Raw genomic sequence first — 24,801 nt, 5'->3', positions numbered from 1 at the left:
TTCCTTAATAACACTATCCCAATAGCTGGACGTGAAAGCCAGAATCTCCGTGTTGTTGTATTCCATAGGATGACCGGTGTCAAGGCAATGTTCTGCAATAGCGTTTGCTCACAGGAACAGAGTATTTATTGCCCTGTCGAAACACGTACGTTCTTCAAGTTAAAGCAGCATAAATTAAAAACAAACTGAACATCTAAAAATTTCACACGGCTTTCAGCAACTTTCATCGTCTGAATAAGTCCTACATTACAGTAGAACGAATTAAAAAACAACCAGATATATGTGAAAAAACTCTTCAGCCAGTTTATGTTCTGCTAGCATTGTTTTGAACTTCCCATGTAATCTACATGCCTAGTCCAGTGTACGGCAACTTTCCAAAAGCAGCGTATAATGGTGATGACGGCTGAGGCATTGCTCAGGAAAGCCTGAGGTTTAGCTAGCCTGAGAGGAGAAGAGTACCATAGATAATGTGTGTGAAGAACTGTCAGAATTAAGTGCTAAGGTGAGGACAGCAGGTATTTTCTTCGTATTGAACAAAAACACTTGTCTGTATGAACCATGCAATAGATCTGCATAAGGTTTAACTACGTAGTATTAGTGAAAGAGCTCAAGAATGGTATGCTTGATATGTTGGAAATAGGAAGTTGTTCACCTGTGTCAACAAACAGGGAAAAGATTTCAAACTGATTAGTGTTGTCACGTAATTTAACGATGCCACTGTATTCTGTTGTGAACCAGCTGCGTTCCTGAAGAAACGATCAGAGCTATTCCCTCCACCGCCCTGCCCCTTTCCCATTACACACACACACACACACACACACACATATATATATATATATATATATATATATATATATATATATATATATATATATATGTCACTGTTGAATGTAATCTATATCCTATTTGTATACCACCTACTGCACGTTGGGTTTAATATGATGTGCAATAAAGAACAGATTTTATTAATACTTAATAGTTCATAAATTAATAATTAGAAATAAAATAGAGAAGCAATAAATAAGAGTTGAGAAAATGTTTCCTCCTATTAATCTTGCTACACCTATTTTACTTTGTGTTTCTTACTCTGAGGGAGGCTAACTCAAAGATGAAACCATTGATGTCGAATACAGTTGACAAAATAGCTACATTTGTCAGTCTGTACCCTACTCGACATGAAGTAGTCGTTTAAGACCTTTAATTTATAGAAATTGTGTTCACAAGCTGCTATTGTCACTGGCGTTGTCATAAATTTCTCCAAAGCTTTTTAAAAAATACAGGTATAACCATCGTTTCACTGTACAACAGCATTTATTCCTCAATCTAAATTTCGGCAACAGGTAAAAGCACAATAAAATTACAAGTATCAGAGAAATACCAGAGCAGTCAATTAAATTTATATATGGGCTGCATGATTTGATCTCTTACATACATATCAAAAGTCATTAGATTTTCTGAATTTCGATTCCCCCCCCAGAGGGGAAGGGGAGGGGGGAGCTGGCAGCAGCTTAATATGTCGCACTGCCACCTAGAGAAGAGTTAAGAAACACAATGAGTAGATAACAAACAATAAAAAACAGGCGATAAAACGGTGACTTTTTAAAAACTGTAAAATGGCTGAAAGTTGTGGGAGTTAAAATATAAAAACACGAGGTTGACGATGCTAATGAAGACACACAGTAAGTAGACAGGCACAATTAAAAAACACAGTTACAGTCTGGTTTCTGTTCACAACACTTAAAAAAGGGGATGCGTAACACTGAACAGTCACGTAAACACTGCACACTAGAGTAGACAAGAAGGTGGCACACCACATATCCCAAAGCAGTTGAGGGGAGAAGGACCCTGACAGATGAGGGGAAAAAAGTGGGAGGAGAGGAAAAGCAAAAGAGGGAAGGCGATAGAGGGAGAGGACAAATAAAAAAAGGCAGGATGGATATGAGAAGGAGTGGGGCTAGGAAGAGGAGAGAAAAGCAAAAGGACTTTGGATGGGGGGGGGGGGGGAGAGAATTTAGGCAAAGAGATGGTAGGCAGGGAAAAACAGGATGGAAGGGGGGTGGAAAGAGGGAAATTCAGGAAAAGGACAGAGGTAGGGAGGGGGAGGTGTGGTTCAGAGTTGACAGCAGGGATAAATGGAGGGAAAGGGGACATCATCTGGGGAGTTGATGGAAGCCACCTTTCAAAGGAGGTGAAGGGTGTAGAGCTGGAGGGTGGGTGGGATGCAACAGTGAAAGCACAGCAGCAGCCAGGTGTTGGAGAGGAGAGGAGCAGCCAGAGGAGGGGGTGGGGGATAAAGTCTGTGGGAAGTGTAGATGACTTGGATATGTTTGAGGAAAAGGAGCAGATAGGGGAATGGAATCAGATCATAGAGGATCCACATGGGGGACAGGAGGTGTATATGGAAGGCAAGGCAGTGTGCATGGCACTCAAGGATCTGAAGGGAGGGGGGCGGGGCGGACATCCAGGTGGGACTAGCATAATAGACGATGGGTCAGATCAAGGATATGTAGGTGTGGAAGATTGTAGAGGGGTTCAAACCCCATGTCTGGCCAGAGAGAAGTTTCAGGAGACAGAGGCTGTTGTGGGTTTTGGATTGGATAGAGTGGAGATGAGGGATACAGTTGGGGTGACGGTCAATGGTGAGTCAAAGGTAGGTGAGGGTGGGGGAGAGGCAGACAGGACAGCCACAGAGTGTAAGGGAAAACCAAGGAGCCAAAAGGAGCGAGTGCTACGGCCTACGATGATTACCTGGGTCTTGGAAGGATTGACTTTTAGGAGCCCCTGGTTACATCCTGTGGCAAAAATGTCCAGGTGATTCTGGAGACCATTGGAGGGTAGGAGTGAAAGGAAGGAAGGGAATGTCATCAGCATACTGTAGAAGGTGGACTGCAGAGAAGGGGTGCTTGTGTACAGTAGGTAGAGGGGACGGGAGAGAACAGAGCCCTGGGACACATTCACGAAGGGACAGAAGGTGCAGATATTGGTGTTATGGACGGTAGTGTAGGAGGGGCGGTGGGAGAAGAAGGAGGCAATCAGAGGGACATAGTTGGTAGGAAGGGCGTAGGTCTGGAGTATTGCACAATCGAAATGTTGTCTTCCATTATATAAACCATAATTCTCAAAACTAAATGTGAGAACATTTGTGTAATAGGCTAATTGACTGAAAATTAGCATGGCTCCTTCATTTGACACGTTTGTGGAATAAAATAGATGACCAAACCACAAGTTTTAAAATTCTCTACGCTACCTAAGCAAGCACTCACATAAACATAAGTGACACGATCGTCAAAGATGCACAATGGGAAGTTGGCTCTACACATCATATGATGTAAACATTGGCATCTTCTGTCCATTTCAAATATAATGTAACCAGCTTGTATTATAAAGAGTCCCACTGTTCCCATGACATGAGACAGATCATGTGGTGCACACTAGGATGTCTTTGCGATGATCTTTAGCGATCTTTCCTCTAACGGTTATCTCAGTACTTGCTTAGAAACAGTGTAGTGAACTTTAAAACCTGTGATTTGGTCATCTATTTTAATCCAGAACCGTATCAAGTGAAGAACTCATGCTAATTTCCAGTAATTTTGACTGTTACACAACCGTACTCACAGTTACTTTTGACAAACTTGGTTTAAATACACATCAAACAGTTCTGCATCATACCCCACCCCCCTACTACCCTCTTCTTCACGATGACCAACCCTTCCCTGACAACCTTAGTAAGGCCAATCACTTTGCCTCCTACCTCTCCAATATCTTTATGCTCAATGATGATCCCCAGTTCGATTACTCCCTCTTCCCGGATGTCCGCGATCGAACTAACACCTCTTCCCCTCCACTCGCTCCTGGCTTCTAGTACTTGGACAACATTACACACAACAAACTCAATGCCCCCATCACTAGTCAGGATATCATCAATACACTCCACACGAAACGCAACACCGCTCCCGGTCACAACTGTATTGCCTATCACCACCTCTGTGAAGCTCCTGCTCTTTCCTCTCCACTATGGCCAGGCTATATAATGTGGTCTTGTCCACCAGCTACTACCCCAACCTAAGGACTACCTCCCAGATCCTGATGTTCCTCAAACCTGACAAACCGCCATCTGCTGTCTCCTCCTACCGTCCCATCAGCCCTACCTCTGTCTTCAGCAAGGTCCCGGAATCCATCCTTACCTGTAGCATCCACCAGCATCTCCGCCAGCACCGCCTCCTTCCCGCTACCCAGTGTGGCTTTCGACCATCCTTCTCTGCTGATGACGTTCTCCTTCACCTCACTCATCTCCTCTCTGAACACCTCAACTCCCATCGATCCGCCATTTCACTCTCCCTCGACCTTGAGTGTGCTTACGACCATGTCTGCAATTCTGGTCTCCTCTTCAAGCTCCAAACCTTCGCCCTTCCTATCAACTATGTTCGTCTGATCAGGTCCTTTCTTTCCTATGTCACCATCCATAACACGGATTCCTATACCTTCTACCCCTCTGCTGGTGTGCTCCAAGGTTCCGTCCTCTCCCCCCTTCTCTATCCTCTGTATACGGCGGACATGCCGCCTCCTTCAACACCCGTCCACCTTCTCCAGTACGCCGTTGACACCACCTTCCTCGCCCTTGCCCCCATCCTGCAACGCTCCCAACACCTTCTCCAATCCCATCTTTACCGGTTCACCACTTGGTGCAACAAGTGGTTGCTGAAGGTCAATCCCAGGACCCAGGAGATCATTGTAGGCAAAACCACCACTTCCTTCCGCCTCCTCGACTTCTATGTCACCATTTATGGCCATCCTATCACCCTCACCCCCACCCTCAAGTACCTTGACGTCGCCCTTGACCATCGCCTCTCCTGGACCCCCCATCTCCGGACAATCCAAACCAAGACACGCACCTGACTCCGTTTCCTCAAGCTCCTTTCTGGCCGCACGTGGGGTCTGGACCCCCCACCAACCTCCACACCTATAAATCCCTCATCCACCCTATCCTATGCTATGCCCACCCTACCTGGATCTCCGCCCCTTCTACCTTTTACAAATCTCTTCAGATCCTAGAATGCCATGCACTCCGCCTCACCTATCGCATCTGTCTCCCCTCCCCCATGCGGATCCTGTATGACCTCATTCCATTCCCACATCTCCTCCTTTTCCTCAAATGAATACAGATCCTCTACACCTCCCATAAACTTGATCTCCCTCACCCGCTTGTCTCTCCCATCCCCTCCCACCCCATCTGCTGCCACGCCTCTATTCCCACATACCCCCGCTCTCCATACCTTTGCCCAAAGTGGCTTCCACCAACTCCCACTCCCTGATGATGCCCTTATCCCCTACATCTACCCTTCCTACCAACTTTAATCCTCCCCTCCCCTCCGTGTGTTTTTCCTGAGGTCACCTTCTCTCCCTTCTCTTCCTCCTCCCTTCCCTCCTCCTCCTGGCTTCCCCTACCCCCCTACCTTCTTTCCTCCCCCTCCCATCTCCTCTGTCACTGGCATCTCCACCCTCCCCTCTCCCTCCTCCCCCAACTTTTCCCCTTTTGGTAGGTCCCCGAACTTGTACACATACAGTGAACATTCGAGCTCCAGTGATCGTCGCCAGTGCTTGTGTGTGCCATCGTGTTAGCGATTCAGTGTTTCGTCGATTGTTCTCCTTCGTTCACGTGTATTATTTCTGTCGTCTCTGTTAGTGTTTGAGTGCTGAACGATTTTATTTGGACGCTGCACCTGTGAACGACTTCATGTATTTTAAATTTGTGTGTCTACTGTTGTCTATCCACCGTGTTGTTTCTTTTTTAGATGTCTCCACTTGTACTGAATGTATTATCTGTGGTCGAAGAGCGGCATAGTTTTGCCGCTGGCGGCCTTCATTGTATAAGGTGTTAAAATTACAATAAAGAAAAAAAAACATTTTGCATCATACTGCTCTCTCCTCTGGGGGAGGGGAATTGAAATCCAATAACGAAAAAAAAAAAACCTGTACAGAAAATTGGAATATAGATCAACATAAACATCATTTTCGCCCCTTTTATTGCACATATAAACCACACATTGCATGTTGTACCACCATACAGCGAGACCTTCAGCGGTGGTGGTCAAGACTGCTGTACACACTGGTGCCTCTAATAGCCAGTAGCACGTCCTCTTGGAATGATGCATGCCTGTATTCGTCGTAGCATAATATCCACAAGTTCACCAAGATTGTCCCACTCCTCAACAGCGATTCGGCGTAGATCCCGCAGAGTGGTTCGTCGCGTCGTCCATTAACAGCCCTTCTCAATCTATCCCAGGCATGTTCAATAGGGTTCATCGCTGGAGAACATGCTGGCCAGTCTAGTCGATCGATGTCGTTATCCTGAAGGAAGTCATTCACAAGATATGGATGCGAATTATCATCCATGAAGAAGAATGCCTCGCCAACATGCTGCCGGTATGATTGCACTATCCATCGGAGAATGGCATTCACGTATTGTCCACCGTTACGGCACCTTCCACGACCATCAGCGGCGTCCGTCGGCCCCACATAACGCCAGCAGGGAACCTCCACCTTGCTGCACTCGCTGGACAGTGTGTCTAAGGCGTTCAGCCTGACCGGGTTGCCTTCAAACACGTCTCGGACAATTGTGTGGTTGAAGGCATAAGCGACACTAATCGGTGAAGAGAACGTGATTCCAATCCTGAGCGGTCCATTCGGCATGTTGTTGGGCCCATCTGTACCGCTCTGCACGGTGTCGTGATTGCAAAGATGGACATCCTCATGGACGTCGGGAGTGAATTTGCGCATCATGCAGCCTATTGCACACAGTTTGAGTCGTAACATGACGTCCTGTGGCTGCACGAAAAGCATTATTCAACATGTTGGCGTTGCTGTCAGGGTTCCTCCGAGCCATAATCCATAGGTAGCGGTCATCCACTGTAACAATAGCCCTTAGGAGGCCTGAGCGAGGTATGTCATCGACATTTCCTGTCTCTCTGTATCTCCTCCATGTCCGCACATTATCGCTTTGGTTTATTCCGAGACGCCTGGACACTTCCCTTGTTGAGACCATTCCTGGAACAAAATAACAATTCGCACGCGATCGAAACGCGGTACTGACCGTCTAGCCATGGTTGAACTACAGACAAGACGAGCTGTGTAAAACTTTCCTGGTGGAATGACTGGAAATGATCGGCTGTTGGACCTCCTCCGTCTAATAGACGCTGATCAGGAATGATTGTTTACATCTTTAGGTGGGTTTAGTGACATCTCTGAACAGTCAAAAGGTCTGTGTCTGTAATGCAACATCCACAGTCAACGACTATCTTCTGGAGTTTTGGAGACCGGTGTGATCCAAAACCTTTTTTGATGTGTCTATAAGCGAAGATATATATTTTGATGATGATTTGTGTTCTACTCAGTTCTGAAGAACTTTGTTATGTAACTAAGTGAACAATTCCCGTAGCTCATAGATTTGTTTAATTATTGCCTTCTGATTCTGTGATACTTGTACTTCTGTTGTGCTTTAATCGGTTCCAGTTGTGACACTTGGCATTAGCCTAAAGCCGAAATCTAAATTATGGAATAAAACCTGTTGTACAGTCAAAAGGGGGTTATATCTTTCAAAAAGTTTTACATGGCTGTGGCTCCGCACCAAAGTAAAATTATTAATCTCCAAAGCTGTTTCAATGTTTGGATAAGTACTCTTGATCCATACCTAGAAATAACCATTAAAACATCCAAACAAGCCGTGTCTATGTCCTTCTTCAGCTCTGTGACAATAACTTTCCTTTTCGCGTGGTAGGGGAGGAAAACATTTGTTCTCGCAGGCTCCCTGATAGTTCTTTGTCTGCGTTATAAATATACACTACTGGCCATTAGAATTGCTACACCAAGAAGAAATGCAGGTAATAAACGGGTATTCATTGGACAAATATACTATACTAGAACTGCCATTGATTACATTTTCAGGCAATTTGGATGCATAGATCCTGAGAAATCAGTACCCAGAACAACCACCTCTGGCCGTAATAACGACCTCGAAACGCCTGGGCATTGAGTCAAACAGAGCATGGATGGCGTGTACAGGTACAGCTGCCAATGCTGCTTCAACACGATACCACAGTTCATCAAGAGTAGTGACTGGCGTATTGTGACGAGCCAGTTGCTCGGCCACCATTGACCGGACGTTTTCAATTGGTGAGAGATCTGGAGAAATGTGCTGGCCAGGGCAGCAGTCGAACATTTTCTGTATCCAGAAAGGCCCGTACAGGACCTGCAACATGCGGTCGTGCATTATCATGCTGAAATGTAGGGTTTCGCAGGGATCGAATGAAGGGTAGAGCCACGGGTCGTAACACATCTGAAATGTAACGTCCACTGTTCAACGTGCCGTCAATGCGTACAATAGGTGACCGAGACGTGTAACCAATGGCGCCCTATAGCATCACGCCGGGCGATGATGAATACACGCTTCCAATGTGCGTTCACCGCGATGTCGCCAAACACGGATGCGACCATCATGATGCTGTAAACAGAACCTGGATCCATCCGAAAAAAAATGACGTTTTGCCATTTGTGCACCCAGGTTCGTCGTAGAGTACACCATCGCAGGCGCTCCTGTCTGTGATGCAGCTTCAAGGGAAACCGCAGCCGTGGTCTCCGAGCAGATAGTCCATGCTGCTGCAAACGTCGTTGAACTGTTGTGCAGATGGTTGTTGTCTTGCAAACGTCACCATCTGTTGACTCAGGGATCGAAACGTGGCTGCACGATCCGTTACATCCATGCGGATAAGATGCCTATCATCTCGACTGCTAGTGATACGAGGCCGTTTGGATCCAGCACGGCGTTCCCTATTACCCTCCTGAACCCACCGATTCCATATTCTGCTAACAGTCATTCGATCTCGACCAACGCGAGCAGCAATGTCGCGATAGGATAAACCGCAATCGCGACAGGCTACAATCCGACCTCTATCAAAGTCAAACACGTGATGGTACACATTTCTCCTCCTTACACGAGGCATCACAACAACGTTTCACCAGGCAACGGCAGTCAACAGCAGTTTGTGTATGAGAAATCGGTTGGAAACTTTCCTCATGTCAGCATGTTGCAAGTGTCGCCACCGGCGCCAGCCTAGTGTGAATGCTCTGAAGAGCTAATCATTTGCATATTACTGCATCTTCTTCCTGTCGGTTAAATTTCGCGTCTGTAGCACGTCATCTACGTGGTGTAGCAATTTTTAATGGCCATTAGTGTATATATTAAGTTCCTACGGGACCAAACAGCTGAGGCCATCTGTCTCTAGGCTTACACACTACTTACTCTAACTCAAATTATCTTACGCTAAGGACAACACACACACCCTTGTCCGAGGGAGGTCTCGTACCTCCTACGGCGGGAGCCGCGCGAACTGTAGCAAGGCGCCCCTGACCGCGCGGCTATCCCGTGCAGCAATCTCAAGGTAGGAATGTTAACAATGTGGGTACTTACAGTAAAGAAGACACGTCAAGTTGCAGACAGGCACAACTGAAAGACACTTAAATAAAGCTTTCGGCCTTCGTTTGTGTGAATGGTATATGTATCTCTTTTCCTGAATGAAATCTCTGGCTGAAAAATTTATGTAAGTGTCTTTTAATTGTGCCTGTCTACAACTTACGGTAAGTACAGGTTTGTCTTTTCCTACATGGTTGCATGTAATTAAGTTTTGTCCTCGTCTGTGCTTGCACCGTTGACGGAGGCTCACCTCGCCACAGAGCGAAGGCTGACCTGCATTCATGCACTGAACATTAGAGAGAAAAGCGATGTGCACTTGGATATCACTTACTTAAGCAAAGCTTGCAGAGGTGTGCACTATCCACAAGCTTTCATTTTCTGTAGGCTTCCGGCATAAACGAAAAAAAAGAGCGATTATCTAAGTTGACAGGTGTCCTTGCCGCATAATCATATACTGTACAGGAATTCCTCACAATGATTCAGTACTTTCCCCTGCCACGTGTTACCTATACGCATACTCTTTCACAACCGGTTTTTTGTATGTTTCATTAATTCTTTAGCTTGTTTACAAACTTTCTAATCAGCATCCTATAATCTATGTATCCATGGAATCTGAAATAAATACACTCCTGGCAATGGAAAAAAGAACACATTGACACCGGTGTGTCAGACCCACCATACTTGCTCCGGACACTGCGAGAGGGCTGTACAAGCAATGATCACAAACACGGCACAGCAGACACACCAGGAACCGCGGTGTTGGCTGTCGAATGGCGCTAGCTGCGCAGCATTTGTGCACCGCCGCCGTCAGTGTCAGCCAGTTTGCCGTGGCATACGGAGCTCCATCGCAGTCTTTAACACTGGTAGCATGCCGCAACAGCGTGGACGTGAACCGTATGTGCAGTTGACGGACTTTGAGCGAGGGCGTATAGTGGGCATGCGGGAGGCCGGGTGGACGTACCGCCGAATTTCTCAACACGTGGGGCGTGAGGTCTCCACAGTACATCGATGTTGTCGCCAGTGGTCGGCGGAAGGTGCACGTGCCCGTCGACCTGGGACCGGACCGCAGCGACGCACGGATGCACGCCAAGACCGTAGGATCCTACGCAGTGCCGTAGGGGACCGCACCGCCACTTCCCAGCAAATTAGGGACACTGTTGCTCCTGGTGCAGCTCTCCATGCTATTCTGACTGTGCAAGCTTCTTCATCTCCCAGTAGCTATTGCAGCCTAAATCCTTCTGAATCTGCTTAGTGTATTCATCTCTTCGTCTCCCTCTACAGTTTTTACCCTCCACGCTGCCCGCCAGTACCAAATTGGTGATCCCTTGATGCCTCAGAACATGTCCTACCAACCGATCCCTTCTTCTAGTCAAATTGTGCCACAAACTCCTCTTCCCAATTCTGTTCAATACCTCCTCATTAGTTCTGTTATCTACCCATCTAATCTTCAGCATTCTTCTGTAGCACCACATTTCGAAAGCTTCTATTCTCTTCTTGTCTAACCTATTATCGTCCATGTTTCACTTTCATACATGGCTACACTCCATACAAATACTTTCATAGACGACTTCCTGACATTTAAATCTGTACTCGATGTTAACAAATTTCTCTTCTTCAGAAACGCTTTCCTTGCCATTGCCAGTCTACGATTTATATCCTCTCTACTTCGACCATCATCAGTTATTTTGCTCCCCAAATAGCAAAACTCCTTTACCACTTCAAGTGTCTCATTTCCTAACCTAATTCTCTCAGCATCATCTGATTTAATTAGACTACATTCCATTATCCTCGTTTTGCTTTTGTTGATGTTCATCTTATACCCTCCTTTCAAGACACTGTCCATTCCGTTGAACTGCTCCTTCAAGTCCTTTGCTGTCTCTGACAGAATTACAATGTCATGTTCAAACCTCAAAGTTTTTATTTCTTCTCCATGGATTTTAGTACCTACTCCGAACTTTTCTTTTATTTCCTTTACCGCTTGCTCAATATACAGATTGAATAGCATCGGGGAGAGGCTACAACCCTGTCTCACTCCCTTCCCAACCACTGCTTCCCTTTCATGTCCCTCGACTCTTATAACTGCCATCTAGTTTCTGTACAAATTATAAATAGACTTTCGGTCCCTGTATTTTACCCCTGCCACCTTCACAATTTGAAAGAGAGTATTCCAGCCAACATTGTCAAAAGCTTTCTCTAAGTCTAAAAATGTTAGAAACGTAGGTTTGCCTTTCCTTACTCTTTGTTCTAAGATAAGTCGTAAGGTCAGTATTGCCTCACGTGTTCCAATATTTCTACGGAATCCAAACTGATCTTCCCCAAGGTTGGCTTCTACTCGTTTTTCCATTCGTCTGTAAAGAATTCGCGTTAGTATTTTGCAGCTGTGACTTATTAAACTGATAGTTCAGTAATTTTCACATCTGTCAACACCTGCTTTCTTTGGGATTGGAATTACTCTATTCTTCTTGAAGTCTGAGGGAATTTCGCCTGTCTCATATATCTTGCTCACCAAATGGTAGAGCTTTATTAGGCCTGGCTCTCCCAAGGCTGTCAGTAGTTCTAATGGAATGTTGTCTAATCCCGGGGCCTTGTTTCGACTTAGGTCTTTCAGTGCACTGTCAAACTCTTCACGCAGTGTCGTACCTCCCATTTCATCTTCATCTACCTCCTCTTTCATTTCCATAATATTGTCCTCAAGAGCATCGCCCCTGTATAGACGCTCTATATACTCTTTCCACCTTTCTGCTTTCCCTTCTTTGTTTAGAACTGGGTTTCCATCAGAGCTCTTGATATTCATGCAAGTGGTTCTCTTTTCTCCAAAGGTCTCTTTAATTTTCCTGTAGGCAGTATCTATCATACCCCTCGTGACATAAGCCTCTACATCCTTACCTTTGTCCTCTAAATAAATATAAACAAAATAAATAATGAATAAACGACCTAAGAGCTAAGCCACATAGCGCTCATCCCGCCCTTGATGACTCCATGATCTTGAAATGTAACCTTGTTTCCTTTCTTTTCCACTACTTCATTTCTTAATACACTAGAATTCAAAACTTAAGGATGACACTAACTTTCGCATAATGTGTCATTGCCAAGTAACAGAGCTTGGTGGAACCTGGGCCATACAATTACGTAGAAACAACTTCTACAGTGCAATATAAAAGGTAACTGAAATAAGTACACCGTGAGACGAACAGAAACAACGGTTTTATTCAAAGGCAATAATTGATGGAGGTTCCGTGAACATTACAAAAGGAAGAACGTGCTTTGGTGTTACCACCACAGACGGCAATGCATGCTCTTCAATGCACTTCCATGCTGGCCACAAGTTCGTTGAGCTCATGTGATAGGGAGTCTCATTCCTCCAACTGCGCGCTTGATAACTTCTGGATCGTTGGTGGATTTTAACGCACTGGAATACGTCACTCCATCGCATCCCACCCGTGTCCGATGGGACTTAAGTTTGGGGCAACGGGCAGCCTAGTCCTTTCGCCAAATATCCTCGCGTGCCAAAAGCTGTTCCACCTAACCTGTTCCGTGTAGTAGCATACTGCCATCCGTAAAACCGATGTCAGGGCCTGAAAAGATTCTCATGGGGAAAGAGTATTCTGTCACGATAACATTGACCGGTGGCTGTACCGTATTCAAACATTTGGATGTAAGTACATCCATGCAACATTATGCCTCTCCATATCAAAACACTTGGACCACCACAACGATCACGTCCGACAACATTCCTGGGTGCATTACATGTTCCCACCACTCGCCATATGGGGGTACTTCCAGTATCACTTGGTTGCTTGGTTGTGGGGATTAAAGGGACCAGACTGCTACGGTCATCGGTCCCTCCAGTATCACTACTCAGTCTGAATCTGCCATCATCCGAGAATAGCACTCGACTGCATTCCTCGCTGGTCCACTCCCTACGTTCTTGGCAGCATCGCAGACGATGCCACCGACTTCTTGCCACTATGGAGCGCAAGATAGCGTTCCTTCCAGTACTGTTAAATATGATAGCACTATTAAACCCGCTGTTTGACGTGGGTCCCTTCTTGCCTGTTGTACAGCGTAGCGGTCATCTGCTGTTGTAGTTGATCATGGTCAACCACGTCCTCACCTTCTGGCAGCAGTGCATACGGTGGGGAACTCGTCACCCTCCGTCCTTCTTCCAGTTTCCCTACGATTTTCGCCCGTGGGAAGTTATGTAGATGTTCCCCCGGGCCGTACTGTAATCAGGAACACCACTACAGTGCACCGTAAGTGTTGCCGATTAACTCCCTTGTCTTTTCCCCTTCCAACTGCGTCGTGTTGCGGGTCTTACCCCATTTAGCGCTACCGTTACGCTAATCTCACAACATTTGACGTCCAACTTTCTGTGCGTGACTAGAAGGCCTCTGACAACATGCTCGCCCACTTTCATTCATTTCCACTGCGTTACTGTACCTACTTTGCACAGTACTGTACTTCGAGGGCAGACATGTGTCTAGCGTATGAGTAGTTCAAGCTCATTCAGGAAACCATTCGTTCACCTTAAAATTTACTTCCGGGAAACTGATAATATTGTACCAATCTGTAACTTTATACCTATTTCATTTTTATCACCAAGCATCAAACGTATCTTTATTTACATCCTTTCCTAAAAATTATGTCTTGATACTCTTTTGGTTTTGTCCATCTGCATTAGCCTGTCAAATAATTTTAAAAAAGCTTTGCTACCAATTAGCGAGGCACTATATAAGTGCGTACTTAGAAGTAACAAATGATGCTTTGTACGGCGTGCTTCTAAATCGTTTCCGAGAAATCGAAGTTCGAATTTTCTCGACTTTGATTGAATACCATACGAGTGGTCTAGCGGCGTTAGCGCAACTGGCTGAGGCGCCGGACTGCAACCGAGTTCGTACTGCGTTCAAATACGATCATTTATTCGTTTTCACTTACCTTTCACCAAATCCACATACGATTATTTTTAACTCGTTGCCTAAGTTCCTTACAGCGTCTCCATTGCGAAAACACATTAAGTGTATCATTGCAGTGCACGCTAATGAACAAGCGTCCAGAGACGCAATGAACTGTATCTACTGCTACCTGAATGATGCGGTCTGTAACAGAGCAGACTGGAATGCAGTGAAGTCGCTTCTAGGAATCTGGTTAACAGTTGCTTCGTATTGATCTAGAAAAGCAGCACAAGTGAAGTGTTCGTTGTTCCAAGTATGATAGGTATCACTGTGATGCGCACATAAATTTATCGATAAATAAATGTTCATTTCATCACGATTCCTAATTATTCCTCGTTTGTACCCCACCCCGAATGTACCATTACGATTGTTACTGTTATTATTGTTCCTTTCCAAATAAGCAGGATGTATAGTAGTGACACAATTGTGGGTGAGGGATATAAGAAAAACATACTTGGTGGGTGACTGAGTGTGTTGTTTCCTTGTTAGATCATTTTTATCACGTATACCCAAGTCATTCGCTACCGTTTGCAACGGAAAGAAAATACCGTAAGGAATGGCTGAACAGAAAAAGTTATCCACGTTAAAAGAAAATTTGACAATTTTAAAAGTAGATATCAAAAGCAGAATTCTATATATCGAGCGAGGTGGCCCAGTGGTTAGCACACTGGACTCGCATTCGGGAGGACGACGGTTCACTCCCGCGCCCGGCCATCCTGATTTAGGTTTTCCGTGATGTCCCTAAAATCGCTCCAGGCAAATGCCGGGATGGTTCCTTTGAAAGAGCACGGCCGACTTCCTTCCCCGTCCTTCCCTAATCCGATGAGACCGATGACCTCGTTGTTTGTCTCCTCCCCCAAAAAACAACAACAACAGAATTATATATGATTATAAACCGGGACTAACTTTAAGCTAATAATTAGATTTCGGTCGTATCTCATTCTTTTATAACATCAAAAGATGAAACGTAGTGTTTCTATTCACCACACAGAGAGGGATGAATCGAAGTAGTGGTGTTAATCTTATTACTTTTATGTTTATTGTCCTTTGGGGTGAATAAAACATGTCAAAATCTGTTTCAGATCTAGAAGCATAAGAAACAAAATGTTTCTGGTTCAACAAAAGTTTTATTCAATAGAAAAATCAAAATATTTCACGAATTGTGGTTTTTTCTCTTTTCCAAATAGAAATTATTATATCTCTAATTAGTCTGTCGCAACATTAAATTTATGAACATGGTTTCTTTGTTAATAAATTAATACAATCCCACCATGTTTAAAAATGATGGCTTTACGTATACAAATTGTATCCCCCAGAAATAACAAAGAGTTTTCGAACAACATCTCATAGACTCGAGAATGATTGCTCATTGTCAAACTAAGCGTGTTTAATCTTCATTGTGTTTTTCCAGAAAAATCATCAACATAACCTTTGTCTTCTAAACAACAACTTTTACTTGCATTCAGATTTAACGACTGCTCACTGTTTCCATATACTTTAATCGCAGCAAGTGATTAAAGTATATGGATTCGTTAGGTGGTCTCCACAACCGCACACGTCCATCCGCTCGATACAATTTGGAACGAGACTCGTCCGCCCAGGCAACATGTTTCCGATCATCAACAGTCATCAACAGGCAATATGTTTCTTGGCGAGGCGTAAAGCTTTGTGTCGAGCAGTCATGAGTTGAGAACAGTAACAGTGTTTTTTCAATTCTGTCAAATTTTTGATCATCTTCTGAAGAAACACGATTACGGTTTCTGTTCATCCCACAAATTCTAAAACACAACCCTACCTTTCCCATTAGCTGAAACACAAATTAGATGAAAGTATACCTCAAAACAGAGCGCCTGGTTAATGAAACGGGACCGAAACTTGGCTTACCATGGGCTGAAATTTAAAAAAAGAAAAACAGTTTATATTGGTTGTTACAAATAAGGGTCGAATTAAAATTCAGCACCACATCCGGTGTTCGACACAGAGTGAACAAAACTTCAACTGACGAAATTCATCATTTCCGTTTTAGATTGGTCCACTTCCGAAGCAGATAAATAAATCTTTTAATGGTATTCCCATTTCTCTTTCGACGTGATAACATAAAACTTTGTTGTAAGCTCCCCTTATATTCATCCTGTTGTTTATACTCACCCCATTTTACGGTACTTGAGATACTGGCGCAGTGGCGTACGTGATTCCGGGACGAGAGGTAACAGTCAATTCGTTCACTATTATCTCTTTCTTGAGGGAAGACAAAGCGGACGCAGCGAACGAGTGCGCAACGCAGACGACAGCAGCAGCCTCGTTCAAGGTTCTCGTCAAGCAAGTAAACAGCTCGGGCTGGGTTTCCAGCTGATGACACATCGACGGGTCCTTGAACACGTACTACGCAGAGTTAAAAATTGCTCTTCATCCTCTGATGCGTCTTACTGTATAATTTGATTTTTGAAGCTGTAGACCCCTAGATGAAAGACAACGTCCAAGACACCATGTTCTCCTGCTTTTGCTCATGTCTGCGTTACTGATTTTACATTGACACAAATGAGACGTGTTCCATCACCAAGCACCAATTCTATATTTATTAAACGTTTCACAACGTTTTCAGCGATTTCCTTAGTCCATTCCTTTGACGATATACTATAGCAACAGCTCATTTGATGTCCAGCTACTCTACAGTGAATTGCCAAAGAAACTGGGTATTCAAATACAGAAATATCTAAACAGGCAGAATACGGCGCTGCGGTCGGCAACGCCTGTATAAGACAGAAAGTGTCTGACGCAGTTGTTGGATCTGTTACTGCTGCTACAACGGCAGGTATCAAGATTTAAGTGAGTCCCAACGTGGTGTTACAGTCGGCGCACGTGCAATGAGACGCAGAACCTCCGAGGTAGCGAAGAAGTGGGGATTTTCTCTTACTACCATTTCACGAGCGTATCGTGAATATCAGGAATCTGATAAAACATCAAGTCTCCGACATTGCTGCGGCCGGAAACGATACTGCAAGAACGGGACCAACGACGACTGAAGAGAATCGTTCAACGTGACAGAAGTGCAAGCCTTCGTAAACTGCTGCCCATTTCAATGCTGGACATTCAACGTCAGTTGGAGAACCATTCAACGAAACATCATCGGAGACAAAGGCCCACTAGTGTACCCTTGATGACTGCTCGACACAAAGCCTTACGCCTCGCCAGGAAACATATTACATGTTGACGACTGTTGATGACTGTAAACATGTTGCTTGGTCGGACGAGTCTCGTTTCAAATTGCGTCGAGTGGATGGACGTGTACGGTTATGGAGACCACCTCATGAATCCATGGACCATGCATATCAGCAGGGGACTGTTCAAGCTGGTGGAGGCTCTGCAATGATGTGGGGCGTCTGCAGTTGGAATGATATGGGATCCCTGATAGGTCTAGATACGACTCTGACTGGTGACACGTTTGTGAGCATCCTGTCTGCTCACCTGCATCCATTCATTTCTATTGTGCATTGCGACGGACATTGACAATTCCAGCAGGACAATGCGACACCCCGCACGTCGATAATTGCTACAGAAAGGCTCCTGGAATACTCTTCTGAGTTTAAACACTTCCGCTGTCCACCAAACTCCCCATACATGAACATTATTGAGCGTATATAGAATGCCTTGCAACGTGCTGTTCAGAAGAGATCTTCACCCCCTCATACTGTCACGGATTTATGGACGGCCCGGTAGGATGCATGCTGTCAGTTCCCTTGAGCACTACTTCAGACATTACTAGAGTCCATGCCACGCCGTGTTGCGACACTTCTGAGTGCTTGCAGGAGCCCTACACCATATTAGACAGGTGTACCAGTTTTTTTGGCTTTTCTGTCCTATATCTTTGGTTCACTATGTTCCTTGTTAGACGTTTCATTCGTTGTCTCGTTACAAGACGTCATAATTCTGGCGAGAGAAGTCAATTTGATCTCCAGTATCCTCCGCTAATATATGATTCCTAATGCTTCTAATCGCATTATTTCTGACTTTTCCATCGTTCATGTCTCATGGAACTTTTCCTGGTATCGTGTTCATATTTTTTTTACGTTGAAATGTATTTCTTGTTTGCAATTTCCTTTTATTATGTGAAATCCTTTCTACTATGCCTTTCTTCTTTCTTGCTGATCTGTTCTGCTTCCTGTATAATTAGAATCTAACCACCTATTTAAGAGTATGGAACAGAGTTAAATTGAAAATACATTCACTGGCAAGAATAACTCAATACTTCAGTTTTTTAAAAATATATTTTAATTTTTTTTACTTTCAATGCAAGTCGCTCTTGTAAGACCAATTCACTATTTTATGATAAAATATAGTAGGGTTCCATTTTGGTATCTAAGAGCGAAAAAAAGACGATTACAATCTGTAATTTTAGAAAAAGGTTTAGCGCAACATTGCTCCCCCCTACTTATACCTCCGAGGAGATCACGAATGTAAAATTAGAGAGATTCGAGCGCGCACTGAGGCTTTCCGGCAGTCGTTCTTCCCGCGAACCATACGCGACTGGAACGGGAAAGGGAGGTAATGACAGTGGCACGTAAAGTGCCCTCAGCCACACACCGTTGGGTGGCTTGCGGAGTATAAATGTAGATGTAGATGTAGAAGAACACGGATCCTGCAGCTCACGATCTGTAATTTTAGAAAAAGGTTTAGTGCAACATTAACGAGCGTTATATCATGCTTTTAGTCTTTTCCAGAGGTTCAGAATCCTTCAAAAGAAGTTCGGCGTTTCGCTGAAAAACAGAAAAAAATGAGAATTTCGTTTCAATATGTTTAACAAAGTTGACGAAATAAAATGACTGCTGGTATCAGGTGATTCATATAGTGAGAGTAAAAAAAAAAAAAGAAAAATTCTAACGAAGATGAGTAAAATTATTGAGGACACACTCTGATTCGTCAAGAGATTGTTAAAGGCTAGTGGAGGGACTACAGTTGCAAAATCGAATAGATGTAGATTTCAGTAGTTGTGCAGAGATGAAGAGACTTAATGAGGATAGTATGGACTGGAGAGCTGTATCCAATCAGTCTCTGGAATGAAAATCGAAGCAATAACAACAGGTCGGAGGAAGGAAGCGAGAAACCCACCAGGATTTTTTCCTAATTTTGCAACGATGGACGAACTCACCATCATTCCTTGGGATTAGTCCTGACCTGACAATCTACTTTCCAGATGGGCTGGAGCAGTTTGGCCGTCTTCTTGCTGCTGGGTGTGTCCTCATACAAGGAGCTTGTAGGTAGTGTTGGTGTGCAGGCCACTGCAATTTCTTTTTTCTCAGGGTCTTTTCCTTTCTGGATGTCTCTTGCTTCTCCTTGGTTTTCTCCTGCTGGGAGGGCTCCATCAAAATGTTCAAATGTTTCTGAATTTCTGGGGTACCAAACTGCTGGGGTCATTGGCCCCTAGAGTTACACACTACCTAAAGTAACTCATGCCCAAGGGAGGACTCGAAACCTTGGCAGTAGGGGCTGCACAATCCGTGATATGGCACCTCTAACCATGCAGCCACTCTATGCATCAAAGCTTCAGTCTCAGTGGCCGAGAAGGATCTTGAAGCCCTACGACCAGCTGCCTTCAGCCACTGGTGGGTGTCCTCTTTCACACTGGTAGGAACCTTGGAAGGGAGTGACCCAGGGGCCTCCTTCCTGGCGAAAAGAGCAGAAGAAGGCTGATGCTTCACTGGATGAGAAGCGTGGACTGGTGAGCTGTTGGTGGGGGGTGTAGGTCCTGAAATAAGTGTTGCAGTAGCAACAGGGGTAGGAGTGCCCCCATCATCAAGGGGCAGGCGTAGTCTTGTGACCCTGAGAGCCAACTATAAATTGCAGAACTGATGGGGCTGTAACTGTTGTTGTAGCTGCAGTATAAGATGATGTCATGCACAAGGGGTTTAGCCTTTCAAATTTTCTTTTGGTCTCTGTGTAGGTTAGTCATTCCAGGGTCTTGTGTTCCATGATTTTCCTTTTTTCTGGAGAATTTTGCAGACCGGTGAGTAATCAGAATGGTGCTCTCTGCAACTGACACAGATGGGAGGTGGGGCACAAGGAGTATAGGGATGTGATGGACGTCCACAATCTCGAAATGTAACACTGGAAGTACAATGGAAAGCCATTGTCTGAACTTCCAGCACTTAAGCCACTGCATTGGGGGAGGAATACATGGCTCTACTTCGCATCAGTATACCATCACCTTGAACTTCACAGATAACGTGTAACCCTCAAAGGCCAAGATGAAGGCAGGGTGGAAACCTGATTATCCTTCAGATCCTTATGGATGCGCTGGACGAAACGAAAACCTCGTCGCTCTAAGTTGGGGCGCAACTCATCATTGGACTGCAAAAGAATGTCCCTGTGGAATATAATACCCTGCACCATATTTAAACTCTCATGGGGGCGATTAGTGCCCGTGACTGGGCAGAGGATGTCGTTTTTATCAGGATGGACCAAAATAACATTTTGAACAATCCCTCCATCTCCCCAAACTTGTCCTCTAAATGCTCCACAAACACTGGAGCTTTGTTGACAGGGAAGATGACCTATCAACTCTCGTACATACTAGGTACTGGGATGAATAAGGTTCACTTTTGTCTTTAGCCTGGCATTCCTCCCATTGTGTCCACAGAGGTGAATGAGCTGGGATCATACTTCCTAGCATGGAATTGAGACATTGGACACTTAGAGACTGCTAGTGTTTTACCACCAGCAAGAGATGACATAGTCCACTTCATTGCAGGTCACCTTTCCTGATGTCATCCATTCCGCTCAGGGCCTTGCACATGTTGCAGGAATCAGCGGGGTGATCCCTATGTAGTCAGAGGGCTGAAACGAAGAAGGTACATGGCGACCCCACCACAATGGACTGGCTACCACGCTGGATATCAAGTGCAAACAAGCAGTGCAGAAAACGACACCGCACATTGGATGAAGGAAACGCACCTGGGAAGGTGTCCTCACCAAATGGCTGGAGAATGAGTGGAGTTGCAGATCCATGACCATAAAGGATGCTGAAGGTCGCAGCACATGAGAGACACAATGCACCATGTAAGGCGCTCTTCCCCAATTGGCTCACTCTTCGTATAATTTTTGAAGAATGGAGATCAAATCCTATAGGTGATCATCACAGAAAGGCTGGACCATTTGAGATTCCTTTTAGTTGCCTCTTACAACAGGCAAGAATACCTCAGACCTATTCTAACCCCAGGACCTGCAGGTGCTAGAAGAAGGGATCATCCGATAGGACACATTCTGAAGCATCAAGGCATCACCAATTTAGTAAAAGAGGTAAATGTGGGGGTTAAAAATTGTAGGAGTCCAGGAGACCAAGAGATGAATACTGTAAGGAGATCCTGAAGGATGTAAGTTGCAATAATGTTCATAGTTGAGGATGCTTGCACAAGAGAAGAATACAATAAAGGGCTTCAGAAGGATGTAATTTGCAATAGTTGTTCGAAGTTGAAGATGCTTGCACTAAACAGAGTAGCGTGGAGAGCTCATCAGCAAGTCCTCTGACTGTAAGCAATCAAAAAGTGTCGACATCTGCAGAATATGAAACAACTGCATTCCTGAAACTTCCTGGCAGATTGAAGATGTGTGCCGGACCGAGACTCGAACTCGGGACCTTTGCATTTCGCGACAAGTGCTCTACCAACTGAGCTACCCAAGCACGACTGCCGCCCCGTCCTCACACCTTTAATTCCGCCAGTACATCAACTCCTACGTTCCGAACTTCGCAGAACTAGCATTCCTGGAAGAAAGGAAATTGCGGAGACATGGCTGAGCCACAGCCATTCTGGATACGCAATCCTTTTTAGGCCATGTGGTGTTTTCGATACGTTAAGGGGTTGACTGTAGTACATCAAGACCTGATGTTATTGATGAAACAACAGTCAGAATGGAGGATATAATGTGAGATTTTTTACCAAACTAAATCGGAGTTGATGAATGGAGATTTGCTGCATCCCCCAGAATGCCCAGATATATTCAAATTTGCAACTGAGGCTTCCAGGTATGGATTATATTGTGAGGTGTTTGAAAGGGAGTGTGGTTTCACTGTTGGGGAACACTGTATAGTGCAGAAGGAGCACAAACTACACTGTTCTGTGACGGACAAAAGCCATAGTGTGGGCTTTATGCAGAGTCAGATATTTAATGCCAGAAAGGAAGGTAGTAATCTACACTGACCACAAGGCTTTGCCCTTTTTGATGTAGAGTAAATTGTTGCACTATAGATTAAAGTGCTGGGTTTTATTTCAACTCGGGTTTAACATTGAAGTACAATACATTCAAAGAGAATGGGAAACTGTACCAGATGAACCATCTCGACTGCCCATTGATGTATTGAATTCTTACCATTGTGTGAGCTGAGGGAGAGAGTTTAGAATCCTTTTTATCGATTCTAAGGAAACGAATACCATTGAAAGGAATTTGGTACTAGCTCTGACCCACAAACAATAGAAAGATGGTTATTTACTTAATGTTACAGAAGCTATAGAGAGTGGACTGCACTGCAGGGAAATAGGATCATTGGATTATTCAAAATAATCGTTTGATGAATTTGTGTTCCACATCTGGCAGAAAACGCATTCGTTACTCGCATCCACAAGGCTTATGGTTGTTTTAGGGTCAGAAAGTGTTTATTGATTGTCAATAAACATTATTAGCTAATAAAATTACACGAAACAAAGCATGTGCGAGATATGTGAAATAGTAAAAGATACAGTCCCAATAATAAGATACTGAATGTATTCTATAACACCATTGTGAATTTGGGACTTCGAGGCTTTAGGTTTGTATGGTTCTGCCTAAGTGCAAGAGGAGATGGGGAGAGAAAATAAAAATTACACTGTTGATGGTTTTGCTGAAACTGTTTCTTACTGAACACAACATTTTTGTTTATATAAAATAACAATCATTGCCAACATTTTGGAATAAAACAGTGATTATTTGGCAGATAAATAACAAGTGGACTACAGCTAAAAATAAACAGAAAATGTTTAACTGGGTATTCTGTATACTACACAGTAAACACTTATAACTTTCTGAATTTGTTAATACTAGAATAGCTTAGATAAACTAAGTATATGTATGTCAAATATTATCACAAACATGAAGATACAATACTTTTAGTTTCATGAGCATCAACTCTACCAAAACTGATTGGGAATCAAGTATTGTTTAACAGTCTCTTAGTAGTCATAGGCGAGACTGGAGGCAGAATCATCGAAGTGTCCTTCTTTGATACACAAGCTATATCTTCTGCTATGGAAATACAGAACATGTTATTTTTTTACGACATTGAAGTTATGAGACGTCATACTCATCACCAACATCTATTGGCTTCAACACTCAAGCTATAAAGATATACATTATTTGGAAATTTTACTGAAATATAGCAGGCAATTATAACATCCCGTTTCAAATTTGATAGACCTAAAGACGAACTTCCTTCTGATTAATCAAAGAACACCTTATCTTTATCGCTTTCTTCACCACTTTCCTTTGACGTCCTTTTACTTTCACGTTTCTTACTTTTCTGCTTCTTGGTTCTTTTCGCACTTCGTTTCCCTTTTCTTCTAATTTTTGTCCTTTCCCTTAATGCATTTCCTTCAATAGCCACGTCGTCAGGTGATGAAGTCAATATGATGCTTCTCTCTTCTGAGCGTCCAGTTGCTTCTCTAGTGGTAGTTTTGGGAATTCATGACACTCGTTTGGTGAGATGTATGACTTGCTCGTGTAAATGTCATCAGAGTTTAAACTGCAGCTGGCTGCGTGGCAGCCACAGCATTTAGCATATTATCTTCTACAATGTCTGGAGAGGTCATATATCTATCTGATTCCATTGGTCCATCTGGACTAGACAGATAATTAGAACTTCCACTCTTTTCTGGGTGGTGACAATGATGATGATGACGCTGATGTGATGAGGACGCACGATAGCCTCGTCTTTAATGCCCATATTCAAATACAATGAGTGTAAATAAAGACGGTCAAATTAAAATTACATGGGAATTACGAATAAAGCCATAAAGAACGCCCTAAAATCTTGCACACACACATACACATACACAAATCAACGAATATAATATCATCAGATTAATACGCAGAATACAGAACAAACCTAGCAGATTCGGAGAGAGGTCAGAGAAGTGACTGATATGAGAAAAACCACAGTTGGACAGTTTTCTTTTCCAACCGCAGTTTATTGTCTGTCACTGCTCCTCCTATAAATGCATGGATCTGTTTCTCGCCGAGATGACAACGTGCTGAAGAATGGCGCATTTTGTAACGTTATGTTCCGTGGTGGCATCGTCTGCCTGTTCATTTCCCCATATTCCCACGTGCCCTGGTACCCAGCAGAATGATACATCATTC

This window comes from Schistocerca americana, chromosome 8, assembly GCF_021461395.2.
Source record: "Schistocerca americana isolate TAMUIC-IGC-003095 chromosome 8, iqSchAmer2.1, whole genome shotgun sequence".
Taxonomy (NCBI): domain Eukaryota; kingdom Metazoa; phylum Arthropoda; class Insecta; order Orthoptera; family Acrididae; genus Schistocerca; species Schistocerca americana.
The sequence above is the reverse complement of the archived record's forward strand: the minus strand, read 5'-3'. Positions refer to the sequence as shown.